The 9,667-nt window shown below is 37.7% G+C and overlaps 1 long non-coding RNA gene across 1 annotated transcript; it reads right to left on the bottom strand.

The window, feature by feature from the left end:
* Positions 1-4,433: 4,433 nt before the first annotated feature.
* LOC119491819 lies at positions 4,434-8,578 on the bottom strand. The gene is made up of 3 exons (XR_005207664.1): positions 8,460-8,578; positions 6,108-6,192; positions 4,434-4,716 (listed from the first exon to the last, which is right to left on the bottom strand). It is a non-coding gene; the product is annotated as an uncharacterized LOC119491819 (long non-coding RNA).
* Positions 8,579-9,667: the final 1,089 nt, after the last annotated feature.

Here is a 9,667-nt window from a genome sequence, read left to right as displayed (position 1 = left end):
AGGTGGAGGTGGAGGAGGGGTCATCAGGGCCGGATGGTGGAGGTCAAAGGTTAAGCAGCCTGTGAAGAAGCATGAAATGAGTACCAGCCTGAGCGCTGCATCGGTCAGGCAAGTCCAAAAGAAAAGCTAGAGGTCAAACAACTAAGAGGAATTAACCCAGAACAATTTTCTCTCGACTTTTCCGATTAATCCTCTCCAAACATTTGATGCAACTTTTTTAGCTACGGGCTTTTTTCCGTTGTAGCATGTGCACAAAATGATTAGATAGTTTTTAACGTGCCAGAGACGCAGCATAAAAGGTTTGTTGATAAGAACAAGCTGCTTGTTCTTCTTTGTGTCTCACTGACACCTCCTCAGATATCTGTTTACTCTGTTACTGATAGGACTGTTTTCTATCTTATTTATTACTGTGATCACATTTAAATCAGAGACACATGCTCTGATCTGGACTCAGGTCCTTTTTTTTTCTTTGTGGTTAAACGAAAACATTTTAAAGGGAAAACTATAGTGTGAATTAATACAGAAAAACATAGTAAGAATAATGCAGATGTCATGAGATGAATCCTTCAGAGGAGAGAGGAGGATGGTTTAAGAGAAAAGGTTGGTTAGAAGATGAGGGGAATAATGAAATGAGATGAGGAGGAGAAGAGGAGGTTGGCCTGTTGTGTTTTTACTTTATGTTTTTACACTGCTGAGAGTAACTGGGGTCTCTGACAAATACATTTTAGTGCTTGTAAGTCTTGTTGGCATTACACCAGAGCACCTTCAATAGCACATGTCAGCAAAACCAAAACTCAGCACAGTTTGAAATATACTGAGGGCATCACAGCAATAGAGAATACACTGAGAGCAGATACATCACACAGACACACACGCACACAAACACACTATAAACAGTACACTTATAAAAATGTATTCAGTTTCTTTGGATCCATTTCCACAATTTTTTCAGAAATAAATAAATAAATTTAAGAATAAATATAAAATAAATTAAAAAAATATATTCAAAATAAATAAATGAAAATGATAATGCAAAAACAATTGAAAAATGTAAAAAAAATAATTTAAAAAATAAATACATTAAATAAATAAAAGGGAAAATTAAACAGAAGAATAAATAAACAAATAATTTATACAATTTATGATTTAAGATAAATTAATAAAGACGCAAATTTAAACAGAAATATCAATTTATGTCACATTTTATCAATTAATTAATGGCTGCATACATTTTTAATTTGATTTTTTTGATACATTTATTTATTTATTTATTTATTTATTTATTTGTCTATTTGTCTATTTTTGATTTTGGCAGGATCCATCCTCCATAGTTTTTGTGTCTTGGCAATTGCAAAAAACTGTGAACAATCAATATTTTATCACTGCTGCCCTCTGCTGTGAGCAGCTGAACTGACATCTTAAATCACAGCATTAAAATGATGATTTACAGAGTTTGACCAACCACATATACACATGAGCCTCATATAGCATCATAAAACGGTTCTTTAGGCTCGTCCCATCGCAGCAGCAGCAGCAGCCTTTATGGCATCATAATGAACCTTTTCACAACAGTTCAAACTGCCTTTCAGCCACTGAGTTTTCACACACTTTACATGCTCCACTGGTGCTGTTGCATGGGGTAAATGCCTTGCTCAAGGGCATTGCAGCAGCATTTGCTCAAGGAAAAAACTTATTTTTTCAGCATGGTCACTTGTCTAACCTTCAGGCTGGTCGTGCATACACAAACAGGTACAGGTGCGTCTGGGGTTTTATCACATCAAACAGATTCTGACTGTAATTTTCTTGGAAATTCACCTTTTTGTTGAGCGTGTGCCTGAAGCAACGAATCCCCCTCTGGGGTTAAGGATGAAAGTAAAGAACTTGATGCTTTACACATGGCCAAATATTATATAATAAACTAAAGGTGAAACATTTTGTATTACGAAGGACAAAAGTTTCTCCCTTTGTAAAACTTCTACTTTGAGTACTGTACGAGTTCAAACCTCTACTCCTGAAGGGGGTCACTCCCTCACTTCCATCATCTTCTCTATTCAGCAGATCTTCTCTGACATTTGGGATTTCACACGGTGATATGGACCTAAAGTTTCTTTTGAAATGACTTTGAAAACTAAGAAGCGCAACGCCAACAAAGTAAAGGCAAGTTTATTTTTATAGCAACTTTGATGGCATATAAAACAGACACAAGACAATAGAAAAATACATAGAAATAGGATTTAAAAAGAGTCAAATATAAAATGATATGTGTCTTAAGGCAAAGTCTATCTAGGTATATATGTATAAAAAAGGATTTGTTTATAAGTAATGTGGGCTGTAACACTGGCAAAACATAATTTAGCTTCTTTATGTGTGGTAAAAGATTTGACTAAAAGGGGTTTCTTCAGAGACAGATACAGTATGTCATTTTGGAAAAAGGTCCTCCACCTGTTTGGTTTTTGAGAAATGTTTTAGAGTGAAGCAAAACGTAGATTCACAGACGAGAGGCCACACAGGTGAGAAAAAATTATCTCTGAGCTTTCAGAAACTTTCCACTTAAGAGGTCGTGAATACCACAAGAGGGGGGCGTTCATATGGACTCTTCTCGTGAACATGGTCAATTTTATTATTATTTGAAGGCAGGGAAGTCTGAAGTCACATATGAGAGTCTACACAGGAGAGAAACCATGCGGTTGTGATGTTTGTGGGAAAAGATTTACACAGCAGGGAAATCTGAAGTCACACATGACAGGCCACACGGGATGGAAATTGTTCTTTCCAATTTGTTGTGAAAGATTAATTAAGTAAGAACCACAGCAGTTTTCATTGTCTTTTATTGTTTCATGCTAGTTCTAGTACATACTGCAGCTGCCCTTACAAAGTACGTACTGTTGCCAGTAGTATGCATACAATTGGGACATCCTACTTCTTCATAACATTGCGTAGTGGGCAACCTCCGAGTCTAACAGCCAGCAGGGGGCGACTCCTCTGGTTGCAAAAAGAAGTCTGATTGTATAGAAGTCTATGAGAAAATGAGCCTATTTCTCTGTTGATTCAAATTTATGGTCCCATTTACAGTCAAATAGACCATAAAGCAGGGGATGCTTTAGGGCGTGGCTACCTTGTGATTGACAGGTCGCTACCATGGCTTTGTCTGGTCTGGAAGTTGTCCGTGTTTTCATCTTACAACTTTAACCCTTTCACAGAGTGTTTTCAGTTCATGAAAGTTAATTATAACATTTTGGTCGCCTAAAAATGTCCTATTCAGCGTTCGGTTGTACTTAGCTCCACCCACTCGTGATAATAGCCAGAAAAACATTCTGCCTTGCATACTGCAAAATATGACCGTATATAGTAGGGCATCCTGGTATTTTTGGCATACTGCATTTGACGCACTATGAATTGGGACATACTAAATCTTTTTCTGGCCTACTAAACAGTATGGTAGCATGGGTACTGGAACGCACAGCTGATGAGGATCCTCCACAGGTGAGCTCTCAGCAGGAGTCCCCAAACGACATGCAGGTGTGCTACTCCTCTCACGGAAGGCAGCCAATTAGAGAGAGAGAAGGAGGGATGGGATCGTGACACACCACCTCACAGGTGTTGCAGGTTTAAGTGCTACTGAATTGTTTTCCAAGCAGCTCCAAGTTTCCAACTGTCTATCTGTTAGTCTTGAATCAAAGGGAAAAGCGAAAAGTTCAGTATCTAACTCAAGGACACTTGAGCCAGGCAGCAGACCTCAGACTTTCCTCTCACAGGTAATTGGTTGCCTACATTCTCCTCTCACATGGCCACTGGGCGAGATTAATGCGTCACACGTCCTGTGATGTTTCCGTGGTTGCATCAGCCAGCCTGTCAGAGGTACCCGTCCAGGTTTTTCTTTATCTGACCATCTGAGATGAAAGCACTTCACATGATGCATGTTTCAGGAGTCTTTATTTTTAAGTCTTTCCGACCGACATTAAAGGTCATCTCTCTTGTGATGTTTGTCTCTTGGAAAAATGTGAAATCTGTGCAGTAGCTGGGTGTTTCATTGATCCGAGGAGCTTCGTTCTCATTGTGATACCAGTAAAAAACCTCACGAGCAGTTCATTATAATTGCTGCAGTAGAAGTTAATGGCTAAATTCATGTTTTTGCATGAAAAGTGCTCTACAAATAAAATTATTATTATTTATATGGTATAGTTGGATGATTACAATTCATCGAATCCCAACTTCTCCAGGTAGAAACAGCCTCAGGAGCTCTTTTCCCACTCGGTGTTGTTCCAGTCTCACAAAGGTCATGAGCTTTGAATGGAACAGGGAGCAGAAAAATCCTTCTGTTGGCTGCTCAGTTTCCACCACTCCAAACAGGCTTAAGCTAGAAACAGAGCTTTTTGACAACTGTGGAGACACATATGCAGCCTGAGGACAGGGTTTATTGATTAACTCTCTCCATTTGCTATGTGCAGGAAGCAGAACTGGTGCGACAGCCTGAAGCACAAATGGTGTTCACTTCCCCTATAATCTGCTGGTGGCCCCTAACCAGGACAGCAGTGGAAGGTAAACACATCTAAACACACCTTGTGAGGCAGATATATCTGAACTAACTAACCTGAACTATTGTAATGTGACAACAGAACATTTTCACTTTTACAATCACAACAAATCACTCGAGGAATCATTTAGGCCCTGCTGGGGTCGCCTTTTCCATTCCTCTCACCAACACACTGTTGACATCTGCTGAGACAGAAGGAGGAGAAAATTCATGGCAAGAATGTTGAACACAAAGAAATTAGAGATGCATTCATTTGTTCGCTGTTGTAACTGTTTCAGTCATCTGTCTCTCAAATGTTTCCTGATAGAATGAAGGCTTTTTAAGCTTCTCTTCTGAGAAGAGCTGATGATGAACTTTATTAGACATATTATATGCTGGCAGTAGGCGATATGAGGTGGGATGACCCCCCTCAGTGCAGGGGAAGAGGGGTTGTTTAGTTGAATATATGTTAGTCTAGTCTGCCTGACTCATTGATCCTTTATCTGACTGAGGTTGTATAAGTTGTGTAATGGCCCCGACTAAGTTTCTGAAATATCAGAAGCCTAACTGTTCAGCCGATTTGAAGGTTTTCAGGCTATTAAATAGGCTTATCAATCGCTAATAAGGGCCTACTACACCTACTAGTAGGTTTTTATCATCTATTCACATGGTCGATCAACGAAAGCAGGAATAAAAGCAGACGACAGTGACCTCTAGCGACCGTAGTAATTATGACCGAAGCAGAAGCGGAAGTCAGTCACTGTTGTATAGACAGTGTGAAACACACAAAACACAGGTTTTTACCCAGGAGCATCCCGTGTGAAACCAACAATGTGTAGTTGTCTTTGTGTTCGTAGTTATTTTAACCCAAAACACAATGTTTTTCCCTAAACTTAACTAAGTTTGTTTTTTTGCCTAAACCTAAAGAAGCCTTTTTGTTTCTGTTCAAAACGTGACGTTTCATTCAGTTTTACATGTTGGAACGTGTTGCTTTTAACTTTTACTTTCACTTTTACAACGTAGTAGGTGTAGTAAACCCCTAATGACCCACATCTACGGTGCTTATAGCGACTGATAACGCCTACATAATGGGCTGATAACAGTCGAATTGGGTGCAACGGTGCTGCATATTGATAAATCTGTGGTGCTGCCCCCCGTGGTGCTGAAGTGGCAGACGGATTTGTAAATGCGACTTTTTCTGAGTCCCGCACTGCTGTTAGTTTTATCTTGGATATATAGTATTCTCTAAACTATGTAGCTGGTATTAAAAAATACAGAACCAAAAGAGTTCTTAATGGGACAGTTTGCTAGTCGCCGGTGCACGAAACAAACTGGGTCCGTTCCCCCTGTTAAAAATAAACTAATCACCTATTGCATGTAGGTTTCCAGACTTAAGAGTGGTCCGCTCACATAAATGAAAATAGGTTGCTAGATTCATTTTGACCTGTCAAACCAGAATACTGGAAAATCAATCTTTTCGTCTAGGAAAGTATAAAAGAAGGTGGTAATAATAATAAAAACTTGATTGATTTTCATGAAAACATTCCCTAAAAGCAACGTTACAGTTCAGTAAGAGAAGAGGAAGCAGACGTACAGTAAGCAACAGACTCCATGAAGACCTTCAGCTCATTAAGTCTGATTCAGCCGGCTCCTCTCCAGTAAACAGACCTCCCATGGCCCTAATGACAGCAATAACAGGGGAGCAGTTAAACACACAGTGAGCTTAATGGAATTAAACCGTTTGTTGCTGCTGCTGCTGCTGTATTATTCTCACTATTCTGCTAAACCTGAAGCATCTTCATCATGTATGAAAGGCTATTGACCTTCCCTACAGGCACATATTCATCTGCAGCGTCTGTAATACCTCCCAGCAGCAGACCATTTACAATTCAAGCTGTTCAATTCCAAAAGTCCAGAAGTGTTGCACTCTATTATTGTGACGGGGCTCTGTCACGTCCTCTGTGCTTATCGAAGCGTGCAGACAGAAAGTATTTGGTTATATCTCCTTCCGGCAGAGGAGAGCTCATCTCTTTCTATACATATTATTAATGCACGCTTGTATTTATACAGTTAGAAGAAGAAGGAGGTGGAGAGCACACAGACAATGGTTGGTAACAATTTATAATAACCATCATTAATAAATGGTAAATGTGTATATGTATGCCTATAATTTCTGTTATTTTGTATGTACTAATTGCACCTCTTATTGCAAATATTTGTACATATTTCTATATTCTCATTTTCTTATTTTTAATTTTTAATACTTATTTATATTTCTTTACATATATTGTGTTTATATTGTAGCATTATGAACATAATTTATTTATATTTTATTACATTTATCTTTGTTTATACAAGAGCAAATCATTTTGTATACATTAATAATAATAATAATAATAATAATAATAATAATAATAATAAATAAATAAATTATTAATAATAAACTTAATATTGTATATACAATTATATGTGTGCAAAAATAAACTTGCTAAATTATATCATTACTAATAAGTAAACATTATTAATTATAATTGCATTGTTTAAAGTTGCAACTGATGATTATAATACCTTGTTAAATGGTTAATAAATATTTTGTAAATCATCTATAAACATTATTTATAAAGTAATACTTCTGGTTCATCTATTCATGTAATGTTATAATAATAATAATAAAAATAATAATAATAATAATAATAATAATATACAGTATTATTAATAATATTAGTATATAATAATATGTTTTACTAATATGTGATACTTAATATTTGTTATCATCTCTTATAAGCTGTGATAAAGTATATATAATTTATAAATGATTTCATATCACACAAACTAATGATGAAATAACATAAATTATAGCATTACTAATAATTAATAAATATTATTAATTATAATTTCAATTTTTGTGAAGAGTAAAATAACTTAACTAATATTTAAATAACTATCAATTTACCATTTATTAATGATAGTTATTATAAAGTGTTACCAAATGGTTATTTTGGTGGCAGAATGTGCCTGTATAGGTATAGGATGTGGATTGTTGTTGGTTTAATATGCATTGCTTATATGCAGTGCTGTGCATATGTTAATATTGCTCATCAAAGCTCTAAATGAAATGCAGATGAGCCCAGAAGACCTGAAGCAGTAGCAGTTAGCTGAATATCGAGTCAACAGGCTGCAGAGAAGCCAGAGAGTCAAAGACAAAGAGACTCAGCTGCTGTAAATGAGACGTGAGCAGCCGAGAGAAGCACAATAGGGAAGCTTCCTGTTCATTTCTCTAACCTGTCAACCTCAGACGCCCCATCCTGCCATATTCAGCCTCTAATTAGTGCTTATAGATTCCCATACACCCCTGTGCGCTAGTAAATTTTGCAGCACAGCTTTTTCTCTGACTGTTTAAGTGCACAGGTGAATCTGCCCGCTGATCTGTGTGCTAATTGACTGAGATTGCGACGGGGCGACGCAGAGGTGTCGCAAATCACTGTATTGACTTCTTGACGCTCTCTGCTTCATGTCTGAAGAAAAAGAGTCTGGTATCACGATGTGTCCAGACAATTAGGGCCTCAGCTTCACATTATTTGTCAGTTCTTCTTTCACTAGAGGTGTCCATGCTGCTGGGTTGCTAAGTCCCGCCCCTCGGTTACTGTTGCTACGCCTGTCAAGCTCTCCGCTCTCGCATAGTTTACAACGATAATGATGGCAGATTTACTACTCAAAGCTTAATTTCACCATAGCCTGTATATAAGAAGTGGACATAGTCACTGTGATGTAGAGTCTGCAGTTAGGTTGAAGCAAAAAAAACACGTAGTTAAGATTAGAGAAAACGTCATGGTTGGACTTAAAATAAGTGGGTAAATATGTACGGAAACAACGTAATAGAATTACGGAAAACACGTCACAAATTGTACTCGAAAAATACGTGACAAACATTATTAACGTAACTTACAAAACAAAACACCAGTCTCGAACACCGACCTCCTGCTTGGACTTGGGCATCTTCCCATACGCCCACCATAAGTGGTCTTTGTAATGGTACTTGTCCACAGGGGCATTTTTTATCGCGAAGGGACGCGACGCTTCCCAACGCTTCCCAACATTGGATGCTTGGTGAGATAGATAATTGACCGATACTGGGCGGTGACGTGTTCCCGGCTTTTTTTGCTGTTGTGTTTTTGGTTTTGGAAAGCTGATTTAAAAAAAACACCACCCTCTTAACTCTTCACAAACCAAATATTGCTCTTATTAGAGCGCCCTGCACACATTTGCACGGTTTCGTGAATGTCAGCTATATGAAGCATTTGTTGAGCATTTGATATAATTCTGTCAAAATAATGGCATGATGTGTTTGGTATTTGGTGTTTCTCTACTTCCCATAAATTCCAGATTAATGCTGTAATAAAATCCACACTGGTGGACAATATAAATTACAGTGTAGTTAGATGCCAGAAGAGCGAGCCAATCTTCTTCAATACAGTGCTGTATTGTTATGCTAATGTATTTAAATGGAGGTGGTAATGATTTATTGGTGGTAAAATCCTCCATATGATCATGAGGTTTTGTACCGGGACTCCTTTCACCCCGTCCTATAAAACCTGATGCGTTCTTAATCACAGTGTAACTACGACATTTATGAATGCCATGAAATTTATTATCAAAATAAGAAGTCAGTCCCGTGCTGCATTTTGAGCTCGAACTCTCTCTCTCTCGCTATGGGAAAAAGGAGAAGCAGCCTTTAGGTCTTTTATCCCCTTTAGGCCACCGTCACATTCATCTTCTTTTTTTCCTTTCAGTTTCCAAACGCTCTGCTGAGGTGTTACTTTTGACCAGACAGCAGAGTGTCACACTCGGAAATATAAAACCACTGTAGTGTGCTGATTTTAAACTAGGCTCTCATAATGTCCCCATATACTGTAGATGTGTGTCAAACCAGAGAGCCATTAAATAAAAGGTGTATATTAGAGGAGCAGACTTTGTACAGGTGAGAGGAAAACCCTAGAAACAACCTGACAGAAATGTTTATTGTTCTATAACCAAGTTCTTTGGGCATTTTAATGTGACAGAATGTTTTTTAATAGGCCCAAAGGCTCCTTATAACATCAGCCCAGTTGCACTAAATGATGTATGAATGACATGGAAAAGTCATTTAGAGTGCAA

The sequence above is a fragment of the Sebastes umbrosus genome, chromosome 7, assembly GCF_015220745.1.
Source record: "Sebastes umbrosus isolate fSebUmb1 chromosome 7, fSebUmb1.pri, whole genome shotgun sequence".
NCBI classification, from domain to species: Eukaryota; Metazoa; Chordata; class Actinopteri; order Perciformes; family Sebastidae; genus Sebastes; species Sebastes umbrosus.
This window is presented reverse-complemented; position numbering and strand designations above follow the sequence as displayed.